General features: G+C 52.0%; 1 protein-coding gene and 1 pseudogene across 4 annotated transcripts in view; one reads left to right on the top strand and one right to left on the bottom strand.

Moving 5' to 3' along the window:
* MTUS2 (microtubule associated scaffold protein 2) overlaps positions 1 to 15,360 on the bottom strand; it is a 575,297-nt gene that overhangs the window by 302,174 nt on the left and 257,763 nt on the right. The window lies entirely within an intron of this gene.
* LOC132248015 (U6 spliceosomal RNA) lies at positions 5,106 to 5,200 on the top strand (annotated as a pseudogene).

Genomic DNA, 15,360 nt, shown 5'->3' on the forward strand with positions numbered 1-15,360 from the left:
ATTCAAATGCTCGTGGCACACGGGCCAAGTCCCAGAGGACTGGAAAAGGGCCAATGTGGTCCCCATTTTCAAGAAGGGGAGGAAGGAGGACCCGGGCAACTATAGGCCAGTCAGTCTCACCTCCATCCAAGGCAAAATCTTTGAAAAAATTATCAAGGCTCACATTTGCGAGAGCCCAGCAGGACAAATTATGCTGAGGGGAAACCAGCACGGGTTCGTAGCAGGCAGATCATGCCTGACTAATCTAGTCTCTTTTTATGACCAGGTTACGAAACGCCTGGACACAGGAGGAGGGGTGGATGTCGTATACTTAGACTTCAGGAAGGCCTTCGATATGGTATCCCACCCCATACTGGTGAACAAGTTAAGAGGCTGTGATGTGGATGACTGCACAGTCCGGTGGGTGGCAAATTGGCTAGAGGGTCGCACCCAGAGAGTCGTGGTGGATGGGTCGGTTTCGATCTGGAAGGGTGTGGGCAGTGGGGTCCCGCAGGGCTCGGTCCTTGGACCGATACTCTTTAATGTCTTCATCAGCAACTTGGACGAGGGAGTGAAGTGTACTCTGTCCAAGTTTGCGGATGACACAAAACTGTGGGGAGAAGTGGACACACTGGAGGGCAGGAAACAGCTGCAAGCAGACCTGGACAGGTTGGACAAGTGGGCAGAAAACAACAGAATGCAATTCAACAAGGAGAAATGCAAAGTGCTGCACCTAGGGAGGAAAAATGTCCAGCACACCTACAGCCTAGGGAATGACCTGCTGGGTGGCACGGAAGTGGAAAGGGATCTTGGAGTCCTAGTGGACTCCAAGATGAACATGAGTCGGCAGTGTGACGAAGCCATCAGAAAAGCTAATGGCACTTTATCGTGCATCAGCAGATGCATGACGAATAGGTCCAAGGAGGTGATACTTCCCCTCTATCAGGCGCTGGTCAGACCGCAATTGGAGTACTGCGTGCAATTTTGGGCACCGCGCTTCAAGAGGGATGTGGATAACCTGGAGAGGGTCCAGAGAAGGGCCATTCGTATGGTTAAGGGCTTGCAGGCCAAGTCCTACGAGGAGAGACTAGAGAAACTGGACCTTTTCAGCCTCCGCAAGAGAAGGTTGAGAGGCGACCTTGTGGCTGCCTTTAAGTTCATCACGGGGGCACAGAAGGGAATTGGTGAGGCTTTACTCACCAAAGTGCCCCTGGGGGTTACAAGAAATAATGGCCACAAGCTAGCAGAGAGCAGATTTAGATTGGACATTAGGAAGAACTTCTTCACAGTTCGAGTGGCCAAGGTCTGGAACGGGCTCCCAAGGGAGGTGGTGCTCTCCCCTACCCTGGGGGTCTTCAAGAGGAGGTTGGATATGCATCTAGCTGGGGTCATCTAGACCCAGCACTCTTTCCTGCCTATGCAGGGGGTCAGACTCGATGATCTATTGAGGTCCCTTCCCACCCTAACGTCTATGAATCTATGAATCTTAACACACACACAGTGTCACTTATGTCCTGAGTTTTCCTTGTCAGCAGTTTGAGGTGCAGTTTCCCAGAAACCCATGCACCTATCTCATATTATGTAACTCTGCAGCAAATGTCTTGTGTAGATGCACCCACTGTGTAGATTTGTACACATAGCCAAACACTCATAACCCATGTTCACAGGGTATGGATAGAAGACTCAAATGCTGTATCAATGTTATAATACTACATTGTATAAAACATACTCCCTGATAACAACAGGAGGAACTTTTGGGACAAATCCCTAATTCAGTTATATGGCAAGAAAAGGGGAAACACTCTTCTAAATTAGGGGTGTCAAACTCACCCACCTACTGAGCTAGATCCAGGCTACACGACTCCTTGCAGGACAGATCTGGATGTGGGGATGGCAGTTATTGTCACTTGCCCTGTGCTACCAACACACTACAACAGGGTTCCGTGCCCTGGAATTTGTCAACGGGCCCTGCCCCCACTCCTAAAGCTGCAGCTCTTGTACTAGCCCTGCAGGCTACCCCTGTTCTAAACTAAACTGACTGAACAGCTGGGCTAGGAATAGACATACAAAAAGCCTGAGCCTGAATTGATTCAATCTTTGCAGGTCAGTCTAACCTAGCTAGGCTGAACTGGTCTGTAAACAGACAGACATTCTCTCTGCACTGAGGAAATTCAGGCATATACCTGCAGGGGCTTAGGCTAGAAGCCAGGAGGCACTAGAGCAGCCCTCCCTTCACTTCCAGAGTGCTGAGTTGAGGTGGGGAGGGGTGTGTCACCAAGCCCGGGCAGGACCTCTGATTACGATGGTCTGCCTGCACCATCCCAAGCTTTTCCCTGCTGGTTGCTCAAGAGGCAGAAGTGTTGCCAGCCCCAGCCCCCTGCTAGCACTCTGAAGCAAGGGTGGGTGTGCAGTGCATGCATCTGTTGATGATACAAAGCTTTTCAGTCTAGCCTCTCCCTGCTTCTTTATGGTGTCTGTAGCAAAGTGACAAGCAAGCAAGTCAGCAAGGAGCTGATAACAGTATTTATCACCCCATCAGCAAAACAATAGCGTCTCTCCATTAGTTCAAACTCTTCTTAAATAGCTTACCAGCTGACCTGTAGATCAGCTCCAAGAAGTCCTAAGCGGTCACTGTTCTGTCTGCTTGACCCAGTGAAATTGGAGAGACACACACAGACACCTCTCGGCATTAGCTAGCATACCACGTGCCTAGGATCTGTGGGGCTGAGAATCCCAGTTTGTAGCTCTGCTAGGAGGTGCTTATATACCTATACTTGGTAGTCAGATTTTGTACAAAGATTTCCAAAAACACAGTTTTCATTTTTGAGCAATGATGATAATAATTAACAACTTCTGATATGTTTTATTGTATAAATCAAAACTTAAAAGATATTTCTACTTATTCTGTGTAATTCAGGTTAATTGGCTCATTGCTATGAGATACACAAAATGGAGACTTGTTTGCAACTTACAGTCAAATCTAAGAGGAGCAGACATCTCTTCCCATCTTGCTAAAACCACAGACACACCTTAAAGTTTGCTATGCAAGAAGCCTGTCACCATTTAAGTCTCCTGTCCAAGAGAAGAGAGTAAATGGTTATTTGCAGCTAATAGTTGCACTGAAGAGATCTAGTGTGTCAATTACCTTAATTTCCTGGTAACTACTACCCAAGAGCAAAATAATGTGCAATTACTTTCATTTTATTCAGTTTTATTGTTCTTTGTTGGAGTGTGCCACTTTGTCACTTTTCCAGTACTGCTGTTTTGATTTACTGTATGTTCTCACATATATCACACACCTTTTTTCCAAAAATGAGCCCATCCAAATTGGGGTGTGTTTCTTAAAATGGGGAAGCTGATTTTCTGCTCAAGACAGAAGGACCCCACTTTGATTCCTGCTCCACAGGCCAGCATCTGTTGAATTACTATTCAGGCAGATGAGGGAGTCAATTGATTTGAAGGCTTATGGTTTTTCACTCCACAGGTGTTAACAACCATCCCTCCTTTTTAATGGTCTCAATGTTCCACTAATCAAGCTAACCTTTCTTAGGACAATTGTGTGGCCAGCTAGCTGCTCCTGGTCTCTCTCTCCTTATTTCATAGCCCTAGAAAATCTTTAGCTCTTTTCAAAATCACAGATCCACCCATGCAGACCAGTCTTCAGTAGGAACCAGGGTATCAGTTTTAGTCAAGCAGGAAGGGGAGGGTGAGTCAGCTCAATGCAGCTATAACTGGAAAAAATCTTTCCTCATTCTTTCAAAAATAAGGTGCAATATATATATTCCAGGACATACTGCATGCAAGAAAATACCTCAGCCAGTTTCCTATTAATACCTAACTTAGCTTTGGAAACCAAAAATTGAAAGCCTGTGGTCCAGTACCTTACAGTGCAGAGAACTGTCAAACTGGTAGGTGTTTACCACCTCTCATAGGCTTAGATAAGCCTCTAGCGACTGCTGAAAAACAAACTGAATGGAGAAATTGTGTTTAAGCTACAATTTCCCAGTTGTGAGATCACAACCAAAAGACCTCTAGTAATACCAAAAGCTGCAATTTCTTATTTTACCAGAGCTATCCTCAAGTACATCTTGAAAGTCTGCAGGACTGACATTAATTTTATGCTGTTTGGACTTATTAAACACAGAGAAAAAAAAACTTCATTTGTAAGATTGTAAACTACCCTGTCATGCAGAAAGTATGTTCTGGATAAATAGATTCTTGTTCTTCTGGCATTTACTAACTTAGAATTCACAAGTCTACTACTGGCAATCATAATCAGATCAAAGAACAGAATTGCTTTGAAGTTTGCTCAGCTTTGCTCCCTCATTAACATGTACCTGCACTAAGTTAGCAGAGTTCCCCAAAACTCGTTAGTTGTTCTCCTTCCCAAAAAGATAAGACAGTAGATATACAATTTGCAAATTCCCATGTATTTGTTGTCATCATTAATACTACATTTTGCGAAGGCATGAGATTTAATTAAATGGTTTTGCATGCAGTGAAAGGAAACAAGTCTTATTTCTGAGACCAGAATAAAAGAAGGTTTCACAAGTAATATACACAGCACTTCTAATTTTGGCTTTTTTCCGTAGTTATTGCCAGTAAGAAATGAAATACTGTATACCCCTGTCTGACAAATTCAAAAGCTTCTGTCTTTGACAGCAGATACTGACTATATAATTTCAATGAAATCTTAATGTCTCACTTTTTATCTTGTTTTTTCTTCAACACAGAGCGGAGATAAATCTTGCCTTGATTTTGTTGCTTGTTTTAAGACAAATACACTGGGTGATTTAAAATAGTTATGCTACCACTACAGCAAATGTGTGTGGGACATATAGAATGAAAAGAAAAGACAAGAGGAAGAGAGAACAAATTTTCCCAGTCTCTGAATTCAGTTAATGGCTAAACATACCAAGAAAATTAAAAAGGAGGATATTCTTTTAATAAAAAAAATTCTAGATTTTCATAACTGCATATTTTAAATAAGCATGCATATCACAACCCAAGTTATGTTTCTGATTCTTCTATCCTTTCAGAAGAAATTAGCCACTCTCTACTGACCCTGATTTGTCACCCTCCCGGGAATAAAGGTCTCTTAAAAGTCAAAGTCTTTCTTTCTTTCTTTCTTTCATATACTAAAATTGGAACGATACAGAGAAGATTAGCATGGCCCCTGCGAAAGGATGACACGCAAATTCGTGAAGCTTGCTTGCTTGCTTGCTTGCTTGCTTGCTTTCTTTCTTTCTTTCTTTCTTTCTTTCTTTCTTTCTTTCTTTCTTTCGCGCGTAGGGGCATTCGCCCGGGCTGTCTGCTGTCGGGCATGCTCTACACCCTGGCCATCGAGCCGCTGTTACACGCGCTGCGCCGCCGCCTGAGTGGGGTGGCCCTGCCATCGGCCACGGGCCCGTCCGCTGGCCCTCGTCTCCGGCTGTCGGCCTATGCGGACGACGTCACCGTCTTCCTCGCCACCCAGGAAGACGTGCGGGCTCTGGCAGATTGCCAGCGGGCCTACGAGCGCGCCTCCTCCGCCCGCATCAACTGGGGCAAGAGTGACACTCTGCTGCTTGGCGCATGGACTGGCAGGCCTCCGCCGGACTTGCCGGGGGGCCTCGCCTGGCGCCGCGAGGGCCTCAAGGTCTTGGGCGTGTTCCTGGGGCCGACGACCTTCATGGCGCGCAACTGGGACGGCCTCGAGGAGGGAGTGGAGGCCCGCCTGCAGCGGTGGCGCTGGCGCCTGCCCAGCCTTTCCTACCGGGGGCGCGTCCTCGTCATCAATAACCTGGCGGCGGCCACCCTGTGGCACCGCTGCGCGGTGCTGGACCCTCCGCCGGAGCTACTGGAGCGACTGCAGCGGCTCCTGGTCGATTTCCTGTGGGACGGACGCCACTGGCTCCCACGAGCTGCCCTCTACCTGCCCACCGGCGAGGGGGGCCAGGGCCTGATCGATCTGGCCAGCAGGGTGGCCGCCTATCGGCTGCAGGCCCTCCAGCGGCTCCTGTACACCGAAGGCCACCTCCCGTGGCGACAGCTGGCGTGCCGATTCCTGCGGCGAGTGGGGGGCCTCGGCTTTGACCGGGAGCTGTTTCAACTGGACCTCACCTTCCTGAACGGGGCGGTCCTTCCCCCGTTCTACCGCAGCGTGGTGCGGGCCTGGCGGGCGGCCTTCCATCTCTGTTCCCAGGCCAGGCACCTGCGGTTCCCGCAGCTCCTTCGAGAGCCCTTGGTCCACAACCCGGCCCTGCACCGTGTCGTGCCGAGCCTGGCCTCCGCCAGCCTCACGGCAGCTCTCGTCGAGGCGCGCTCCACCCGCCTGGAGCACCTCCTGGACCCCGCTCGGTCGGACTGGCTGTCACCCGAGGCCCTGGCTGCCCGGCTGGCCATGCGCTCCGTCCGCACCGCGGGGCGGCTTCTGCGGGCCGTTAGGGCCGCCCTCCCGACGGAGGCAGCGACCGCCCTGGAAGCCCATCTCCAGACTCGCCGGCCCCTCCCCGCCGCAGACGCCGCAGAAGACGCCTTCCCACCGCTACCCGTCATCCCAGCGGTACCCGGCGAGCTGGCCGAGCGGCCCAACACGCTGCTCAGGCTCCCGCTGCCCCCCAGCAGCAATACGGGCTGCCCTTTTGGCACCCTGCCCCGCAAGGGCCTCTACATGTGGGTGGTGCGCACCCGGCACGCCCAGGTGCTCGCCGGCCGCCCGGACACCGCGTGGCGGCGGCGCCTGGCGCGGCCCGGGACCCCGGCGTGGCGCACGCTGTATAAGGCGCCCATCGCCAAGAAGACCGGCGACCTGCAGTGGCGGCTCGTGCACGGCATCCTGGCCACCGGCACCTTTGTGCGTCACTTGGACCCAGCGGCCTCGGCGGCCTGCCCCTTCTGCCCGGGGGTGCTGGACGAGGACATTTTCCACGCCTTCCTCGACTGCCCCCGGCTGCAGCCTCTCTTTGCCGCCCTGGGCGCACTGCTTCGGGTACTGGGCCGAGACCTCTCCGAAGACGCTTACGTCCACTCCTTTCCGTACCGGGCGGCCGAGCGGGCCACGGTCAGCCTGGCCAACTTCCTGCTGGGCCAGGCCAAGATGGCCACCCTGAAGAGCCGGCGAAACCAGCTCAGCGGCACCGGGATGGTCGACGCCCTGCAGCTCTTCCGCCTGCTGGTGCGGGCCCGCCTCTCGCTCGAGTTTGAGCACGCTGTCCTCCGGCGGACGGTGCCCGCCTTTGAGGAGCGCTGGGCCCTCGAGGGGGTGCTGTGCCGGGTCGAGGCGGGACGCCTGATCCTCGTTCTGTGATGCCACCGGCTGCTCAAGCCGCAGAGACGCGTCAAGCGGGCCGAGGCCCTGGACTTTTGCTCGTGCGGGTCGACCCCGGAGGCCTCCATGGGTGTCCCTGCTGGCAGAACTGTAAATACTGTAAATAGTCCTTATGTTCGTTGTGTTGGTTGTTTTTTTTTTTTTGTCTAGCGTGTACGGGCAGGCCTTGCAGGCCATGAGCCCAGGCCTTGTCCACGAGGCCCAGAGCTTTGGGCGTCCTTGTACATGCTTTTGACTGGCTCCGAGTCATCACCCTCCGGGGAATAAAGGTCTCTTAAAAGTCAAAGTCTTTCTTTCTTTCTTTCTTTCTTTCTTTCTTTCTTTCGCGCGTAGGGGCATTCGCCCGGGCTGTCTGCTGTCGGGCATGCTCTACACCCTGGCCATTGAGCCGCTGTTACACGCGCTGCGCCGCCGCCTGAGTGGGGTGGCCCTGCCATCGGCCACGGGCCCGTCCGCTGGCCCTCGTCTCCGGCTGTCGGCCTATGCGGACGACGTCACCGTCTTCCTCGCCACCCAGGAAGACGTGCGGGCTCTGGCAGATTGCCAGCGGGCCTACGAGCGCGCCTCCTCCGCCCGCATCAACTGGGGCAAGAGTGACACTCTGCTGCTTGGCGCATGGACTGGCAGGCCTCCGCCGGACTTGCCGGGGGGCCTCGCCTGGCGCCGCGAGGGCCTCAAGGTCTTGGGCGTGTTCCTGGGGCCGACGACCTTCATGGCGCGCAACTGGGACGGCCTCGAGGAGGGAGTGGAGGCCCGCCTGCAGCGGTGGCGCTGGCGCCTGCCCAGCCTTTCCTACCGGGGGCGCGTCCTCGTCATCAATAACCTGGCGGCGGCCACCCTGTGGCACCGCTGCGCGGTGCTGGACCCTCCGCCGGAGCTACTGGAGAGACTGCAGCGGCTCCTGGTCGATTTCCTGTGGGACGGACGCCACTGGCTCCCACGAGCTGCCCTCTACCTGCCCACCGGCGAGGGGGGCCAGGGCCTGATCGATCTGGCCAGCAGGGTGGCCGCCTATCGGCTGCAGGCCCTCCAGCGGCTCCTGTACACCGAGGGCCACCTCCCGTGGCGACAGCTGGCGTGCCGATTCCTGCGGCGAGTGGGGGGCCTCGGCTTTGACCGGGAGCTGTTTCAACTGGACCTCACCTTCCTGAACGGGGCGGTCCTTCCCCCGTTCTACCGCAGCGTGGTGCGGGCCTGGCGGGCGGCCTTCCATCTCTGTCCCCAGGCCAGGCACCTGCGGTTCCCGCAGCTCCTTCGAGAGCCCTTGGTCCACAACCCGGCCCTGCACCGTGTCGTGCCGAGCCTGGCCTCCGCCAACCTCACGGCAGCTCTCGTCGAGGCGCGCTCCACCCGCCTGGAGCACCTCCTGGACCCCGCTCGGTCGGACTGGCTGTCACCCGAGGCCCTGGCTGCCCGGCTGGCGATGCGCTCCGTCCGCACCGCGGGGCGGCTTCTGCGGGCCGTTAGGGCCGCCCTCCCGACGGAGGCAGCGACCGCCCTGGAAGCCCATCTCCAGACTCGCCGGCCCCTCCCCGCCGCAGACGCCGCAGAAGACGCCTTCCCACCGCTACCCGTCATCCCAGCGGTACCCGGCGAGCTGGCCGAGCGGCCCAACACGCTGCTCAGGCTCCCGGTGCCCCCCAGCAGCAATACGGGCTGCCCTTTTGGCACCCTGCCCCGCAAGGGCCTCTACATGTGGGTGGTGCGCACCCGGCACGCCCAGGTGCTCGCCGGCCGCCCTGACACCGCGTGGCGGCGGCGCCTGGCGCGGCCCGGGACCCCGGCGTGGCGCACGCTGTATAAGGCGCCCATCGCCAAGAAGACCGGCGACCTGCAGTGGCGGCTCGTGCACGGCATCCTGGCCACCGGCACCTTTGTGCGTCACTTGGACCCAGCGGCCTCGGCGGCCTGCCCCTTCTGCCCGGGGGTGCTGGACGAGGACATTTTCCACGCCTTCCTCGACTGCCCCCGGCTGCAGCCTCTCTTTGCCGCCCTGGGCGCACTGCTTCGGGTACTGGGCCGAGACCTCTCCGAAGACGCTTACGTCCACTCCTTTCCGTACCGGGCGGCCGAGCGGGCCACGGTCAGCCTGGCCAACTTCCTGCTGGGCCAGGCCAAGATGGCCACCCTGAAGAGCCGGCGAAACCAGCTCAGCGGCACCGGGATGGTCGACGCCCTGCAGCTCTTCCGCCTGCTGGTGCGGGCCCGCCTCTCGCTCGAGTTTGAGCACGCTGTCCTCCGGCGGACGGTGCCCGCCTTTGAGGAGCGCTGGGCCCTCGAGGGGGTGCTGTGCCGGGTCGAGGCGGGACGCCTGATCCTCGTTCTGTGATGCCATCGGCTGCTCAAGCCGCAGAGACGCGTCAAGCGGGCCGAGGCCCTGGACTTTTGCTCGTGCGGGTCGACCCCGGAGGCCTCCATGGGTGTCCCTGCTGGCAGAACTGTAAATACTGTAAATAGTCCTTATGTTTCGTTGTGTTGGTTGTTTTTTTTTTTGTCTAGAGTGTACGGGCAGGCCTTGCAGGCCACGAGCCCAGGCCTTGTCCACGAGGCCCAGAGCTTCGGGCGTCCTTGTACATGCTCTTTACTGGCTCCGAGTTATCACCCTCCGGGGAATAAAGGTCTCTTAAAAGTCAAAGTCTTTCTTTCTTTCTTTCTTTACACACTGTATCATACAATCAGAGGTGATAAATTGTGGGACACTATGGTAAATTGCAGAAATACTTGATTAAAGAGTAAAACGTGGACCTCTGACTATTTTACCTGCCCTCCTGCCTACTAATTCATCTCTTTATGACTCTGAGGGCAAAATCAGAGCAACAGCTTGCTTTTTTTTAATCAATCTCCTAGAGAATCATTTCTTCCTCTTCTATAAGTATCATAGAAGTCATAGAGAGGTAGGGCTGGAAAGGATCTGAAGAGGTCATTGAGTCCAACCGCCTGCCTGAGGCAGAAAAGGTCTTGCGTCCCGTACGGTGTTAAGTTTTTCTTTGAAACTGTCTGCTGCTGTCTAGTATAATGAATATAGAAAAAATAGTTTTCCAAGTAAAGGCCTTGTTACACATTTATTTCAGGTGGCACCTGGAGCTCTTCGCCCATTAACACCTGATACTAGTTTTAAGCACTCTTTATGTGGCTTAAACGTTACACCACTCCAGCCTATGTTTATCTCTGATCCATGTTACCAAGGTCATGTTACACTAACACGTAGCCACTTTAGGCTGTTAGTATAAACACCCCGCCTACCCCCTCTCCTGCTGGCCTGGAGTGGGCCTACTGCCCCCACCTCCTCAGCACCCCAGTCCCCACTCACTGCCCCTCCACCCCACCCCTTGTTACTTGTGACTGCCTTCATTGTCTGTCCCAAGGGAACAGGCAGGGAAGAGTTAACTTTCCTGCCATGCCACTGCTGCTGCTCTCTGGGCCAGGCAAGCTAGGAGAAGAGCAGCAGCTGGGCAGTGGCCACAAGTAAGCAGGGGGAACTCCAAGGGGGAGGGAGGGTCCCGTGGAGACAGAAGGGATTCTTACCTTTCAGGCCCCCAGGCCCCTGCTGCCCTGAACATGCAACTGCTGCAGACTTGAGCTAGCACTAACACCAATCAATATTTGAGTAGCTCACAGTGTAATGTGTCATAAATCCCTAAGTGTCACAAATCCCTAACTGTAAGTTTGCAAAGTTCTACTGTATATACCTAGAATTTACTATCAATTGTTTTTTAATAATGTTTATGAAAAATAATAGCTTCTTTTAAAACATTCTGCTACTACCACAAAAAGGAAAGATTTCCCCCCTTTCTTTTTCACAAGTACCCATGAGAAAGATTTAGGTTTTGCAATTCATTGTACAATTAATTATAGTTAAACACAAATTGCCAAAAATATTTAATATTGCAATTATTAGGTGAAAACAAGTAGTAAAATATAATTTTCACTATAATAAACTTAAATATTTTTACTGCAAACTAAAGGATAGTATTATTGATATTTAGTGCCCACTGCCTCCAAGCAAATGCTACTTTTTAATACAGGAATTTCATGCACTGACTCAATTTTTTCACACTAAATAAAATGTGGGATATTGTAGTAAATTAGGATATTGTAGTAAGTTTTAATGTCTGAGCCAAATTTGCACCATGTATTGAAAGACAGATAAATATGCCACATTTTCTGTTTCCTCATAAATAAAAACAATATTCTTACTTCAGCTTATTTGGTATTTTAGCCCCTCAAGTTGAAAAGGGGAGAAAAATGGAGGAATTATACAGTATGCAGTACAACAGCAATAACCCAGACTGACACCATGATTTAAGAAAAAACAGCCCTAAAACAACTGCTTGCCCTCCCTTAACAATGCAACTCCTTAAATAAAGTAAGCACAGTCTGATCTTACACCATTCCTGGAAGGCCAACAAACCCAGTTATAGATTCATAGATGCTAGGGTTGGAAGGGACCTCAATAGATCATCGAGTCTGACCCCCTGCATAGGCAGGAAAGAGTGCTGGGTTCAGATGACCCCAGCTAGATGCTTATCTAACCTCCTCTTAAAGACCCCAAGGGTAGGGGAGAGCACCACCTCCCTTGGGAGCCCATTCCAGACTTTGGCCACTCCAACTGTGAAGAAGTTCTTCCTAATGTCCAGTCTAAATCTGCTCTCTGCTAGCTTATGGCCATTATTACTTGTAACCCCCGGGGGCGCCTTGGTGAATAAAAACTCACCAATTCCCTTCTGTGCCCCCGTGATGAACTTATAGGCAGCCACAAGGTCGCCTCTCAACCTTCTCTTGCGGAGGCTGAAGAGGTCCAGGTGCCCCAGTCTCTCCTCATAGGGCTTGGCCTGCAAGCCCTTAACCATACGTGTGGCCCTTCTCTGGACCCTCTCCAGGTTATCCCCATTCCTCTTGAAGTGCGGTGCCCAAAACTGCACGCAGTATTCCAACTGCAGTCTGACCAGTGCTGGATAGAGGGGAAGTATCACCTCCTTGGATCTGTTCGTTATGCATCTGCTGATGCACGATAAAGTGCCATTAGCTTTTCCGATGGCTTCGTCACACTGACGACTCATGTTCATCTTGGAGTCCACTAGGACTCCAAGATCCCTTTCCACTTCCATGCAACCCAGCAGGTCATTTCCTAGGCAGTAGGTATGCTGGACATTTTTCCTCCCTAGGTGCAGCACTTTGCATTTCTCCTTGTTGAGTTGCATTCTGTTGTTTTCTGCCCATATGTCCAACCTGTCCAGGTCTGCTTGTAGTTGTTCCCTGCCCTCCAGCGTGTCCACTTCTCCCCATAGCTTTGTGTCATCCGCAAACTTGGACAGAGTACACTTCACTCCCTCGTCCAAGTCGCTGATGAAGATATGGAAGAGTATCGGTCCAAGGACCGAGCCCTGCGGGACTCCACTGCCCACACCCTTCCAGGTCAATACTGACCCATCCACTATGACTCTCTGGGTGAGACCCTCTAGCCACTTCACCACCCACCGGGATGAAGGAAGGAATGCATCAGTGATTTCACCAAACAGCTTTACCAGATTATAGAAATAAAGCTAGGGACAGAAGTTACACATAAACCAGTGTAAGTCATTAGAAACTGGTTTAAACCTGTAACAGAAGTTCAGTGCACATAAATCAGTTTCAAAATGGCCAAAACTGGTTTAAGATAAACCTGGTTGGATGCAGTATCAGACTTAACTGCTTTGGGTCAAACCGGTTGATGAAACTTCTGTACCAGACCCCTTCCTGGTACAAGATAAATTATGGTCTCCCAGCATCCCGGCATGCTTTCCAGCCCTGGGCTGGGCTGTCTGCCATGAATGGTGCATGCCCTCGGCAGCTCCGGGAGCACATCTGTGCTGGCAGCGGCAGGAGCATGGTGGTGGGAGTATGGCAGCAGTGACCGGGGAGCTCTCGCAGACGCCGCCAGTGGTGCTGGCGGCAGGGGGGGCGAGTGCCCACAGATGCCGCCATGTGGACTGCAGGGTGGCAAGCAGCAACTGCCCACAGGTGCCACTGACAGTGTCAGCAGCACCTTTTTGTAGGGGTGTACTGCCATGTTCAGGGGCTGCATATGCACCTGCGTGCACCACCTATGCATCGCCCCTTCTATCTGCTCCAGCAGAAAAGGGTTGTGGGGAGGCAGGGACTTCCCCAGGTAAACTTTAGTTGGGGTCTGGGGCCAGGGAGGGGAGTTAAGCTTCCCTTCCCCCGAGTTCAAAGCTGCCCTGCTCTGCTCTGCTAAAAACTTACTGCTGGCTGCATGTGAACTACAAATCCCAGAGGCACCTGGAAGGAGGAAGAGGAAGTGATAAGCAACCCTGCAGAGTCCTGCTGCTATAATTCTAGACTGTAAATCCCATACACCTTTGGGGCAGCGAGAAAAGGAAGTGAACATAGTCCATACTGGCTATGTGTCAGAGAGCTGTGATTTAGCACTCCCAGGCTCTGGCCGGAACCACTGCACGTATGCGGCTGCATTTCCTGAGTCAAAAGTGAATATCTGTCCAGATATTTCTCAATTTAATGTCTGTAGTTTAGACTAACCTGCAGACTGAATTGATTCAGCCTCAGGCTTTTTGACTGTCTGTACTTAGCAACTTAGCCTAAAAGTGTTGGGTGTCAGGTTGAGTATTCTAAATTATTTTAGTGTCTTTGTTTGTTCATTCAGAGCAGACTGAAAACAAAGAGAGGTCTCAAAGACATGCAGGACTGATCTACCCTGCCTTCATTCAGTACTCAAGCCCTTGCAGGCCTCACAGATGAAGAACATCTTGCTTTGTATCCAGAAATGAATTTAAAACCCTTGCAGACTAGGTAGCAGAAGGGCAATGGGTCTTGTGTGTGAAATGCTAATATGGATCCTGATGCTGAAAGCATCTCTGACAGACAAAATTCTGTAATTGCAAGAAGACCCACTGATTTAATGAGTCTGCTCATAGGAATCTCACTACAGTGTACCAAGACCTAAGAAGGCAACCATTTTCTGTTCCATCAAAAGCCTCTGATGATAGCTGCCTACTTCTCCTTTAGTTGGACAATCCTAGGGTGGGAAGTCTGTATCTGGCAAGGAAGATTGCAACCTCCTTAGAAGGTACGGGCAGGCATTCAGCAGGATACCACAGAACAACTGAGTAACAAAAAATAGCCTTTCCCCTAAAATATAATAGATTCATAAAGAAGTAGGGCTAGAAGGCACCCTCAGAGGTCATCTAGTCCAAGCCCCTGCCTGACACGGAATCAATCCCTATCCAAACCAGCCTATACAAACCATAATCTAAACTCTTCATAAAACTGCAGTCAAACCTGACACAACAGGGGAGCCACGTCAGCCAATGTCTGCCTTCTATAAACGGTTATTAATATACTCTCAAGAGATCTGAAGTAGAGGGCCACATCCCCTGCTACAGAGGAAAGCAAAACCCCCCCATACCCTGTACCAATCTGATCCCAAATATGGTGATCAGTCTGACCCTGAGTGGAAGGGCAAGAACCTCTAGCCAGGATCCTCTGGCTTTGGTCCGAGCAGGAGCACTGACATAAATATAAAACTCTTGTATCTCTGGATGCATTCTTTTGGTTGTTTATCCCAACACATCAGCTGTAGGGACAGGGAACTTGTATTTAACAATTCAACCATTTATATTCAAACCTTCTAATCAGAGCTTGATATCTGCTCATTTTTCCTAATCTACCTTCAGTGCCAAGCTCCACTATTCAAGATGGCAGGGACCATTGGATATCAGATCAATATCCTTACAGTAGAACAAGAAAACCTGCTGCATCTGTCCCAGCTTCCAATCAGTCTTACCCGAATGCATTTCAGATAGCTAGTCCCCATCCACGCCTCAGTCACAGCCTGCCTCTGGGAAAGGTGAATCTCTATTCAGTTCTATCCACACCTGGTTAAACAGAGTTACAGAGCCAGATTCGCCATCATGCCTAGTTCACTTTTCATTACTTGCAACAAAAAGCAGATTGCAAATGGACAAAAAGAGCCAGTACAGAATTTTATTATGCAAGGAAGCTACCTGCCAGCGGAGGTACCTCAACCAGCTCTAAACACCTGTGGTGCCACTTAC

This window comes from Alligator mississippiensis, chromosome 1 (genome assembly GCF_030867095.1).
Source record: "Alligator mississippiensis isolate rAllMis1 chromosome 1, rAllMis1, whole genome shotgun sequence".
Taxonomy (NCBI): domain Eukaryota; kingdom Metazoa; phylum Chordata; order Crocodylia; family Alligatoridae; genus Alligator; species Alligator mississippiensis.